Raw genomic sequence first — 1,555 nt, forward strand, 5'->3', positions numbered from 1 at the left:
GGCAGGGAGTGTAACGGTTTCGCTATCCTCAAGTTTCCTCTTATTAGAAAGAATTTCTTTTAAGAATTTAGCATATGAGGGCATCTGCGTAATAGCTTCGGTAAACGGAATTGTAACGTTTAATTGTTTAAGGAGATCAACAAATTTTCTAAATTGGCCTACATCTTTGGTTTTAACAAGCCTTTGAGGGTAAGGTATAGGTGGTTTGTAAGGTGGTGGAGGTACATAAGGTTCCTTCTTTTCTAGGGTTTCCTTATTACTCTCTTCCTTTTCCTTAGGTTCACTTTCCTCAGTTGATTTCTTAGGGTTTTGGTTTTCTATCCTTGGGTCAGACGGTCCTTCCACTTCCGTTCCACTTCTTAATATAATTGCATGAGCTTGGCTTCTCGGATTAGGTTGGGGCTGTCCAGGGAATGTACCAGTTGGGGCAGCAGTAGGTGCTTGTTGTTGCGCTACTTGAGATATTTGCGTTTCCAGCATTTTGTTATGGGTAGCCAAGGCATCTACTTTGCTTGCTAGTTGTTTAAGTTGTTCGCCAGTGTGTATGTTCTGGTTTAAGAAATCTTTATTGGTTTGTTGTTGGGATGCTATAAAGTTTTCCATCATGATTTCCAAGTTGGATTTTCTAGGGGTATTATTGTTAGGATTCGGTTTCTGATATCCCGGAGGTATAGATGGGGCTTGATTTGGAGACTATCCAGGTGCGTATAAAGCATTATTACTCTTATATGAAAAGTTTGGATGGTTCTTCCAATTTGGGTTATAGGTATTCGAGTAGGGGCTTCCTTGAGCATAGTTTACTTGCTCTGCTTGGATTCCAGTCAAGAGTTGACATTCCGCAGGAGTGTGGCCTTGGATTCCACAGACCTCGCAATTCGGAGTTATAGCAACCACGGCGGCTGGAGGTGATACGTTTAAACTTTCAATTTTCTGGACCAAAGCATCCACTTTTGCATTAACGTGATCAAGGTTACTTATCTCGTACATGCCAGTTTTCGGTTGAGGTTTTTCCACCGTCGTTCGTTCGGTTCCCCACTGATAGTGATTTTGGGCCATGCTCTCGATAAGCTGGTAAGCATCAGCATAAGGTTTGTTCATTAGTGCACCACCTGCAGCGGCGTCTATTGTTAACCTTGTATTGTATAAGAGACCATTATAAAATGTGTGAATTACTAACCAGTCTTCCAAACCATGGTGTGGGCAAAGTCTCATCATGTCTTTGTATCTTTCCCATGCTTCGAAACGAGATTCGTTGTCTTTCTGTTTAAATCCGTTTATCTGGGCTCTTAACATAGCTGTTTTGCTTGGCGGAAAATATCGGGCAAGAAAAACTTTCTTCAACTCGTTCCATGTGGTGACTGAGTTGGAAGGAAGTGATTGAAGCCATCTTCTAGCGCTATCTCTTAATGAGAAAGGAAAAAGACGAAGTCGAATTGCCTCTGAAGTGACACCATTAGCTTTAACAGTATCAGCGTATTGGACAAATACGGATAAATGAAGGTTTGGATCTTCGGTAAGATTTCCAGAGAATTGGTTCTGTTGCACAGCCTGCAAC

At 41.7% G+C, this 1,555-nt stretch overlaps 1 pseudogene; it reads left to right on the forward strand.

Annotated features, from left to right (window-relative positions):
- The first annotated feature begins 1,186 nt into the window (after nt 1-1,186).
- Nucleotides 1,187-1,286, forward strand: LOC127116659 (uncharacterized; annotated as a pseudogene).
- The last annotated feature ends 269 nt before the right edge of the window (nt 1,287-1,555 follow it).

The sequence above is a fragment of the Lathyrus oleraceus genome, chromosome 1 (assembly GCF_024323335.1).
Source record: "Lathyrus oleraceus cultivar Zhongwan6 chromosome 1, CAAS_Psat_ZW6_1.0, whole genome shotgun sequence".
In the NCBI taxonomy this organism is placed as follows: domain Eukaryota; kingdom Viridiplantae; phylum Streptophyta; class Magnoliopsida; order Fabales; family Fabaceae; genus Lathyrus; species Lathyrus oleraceus.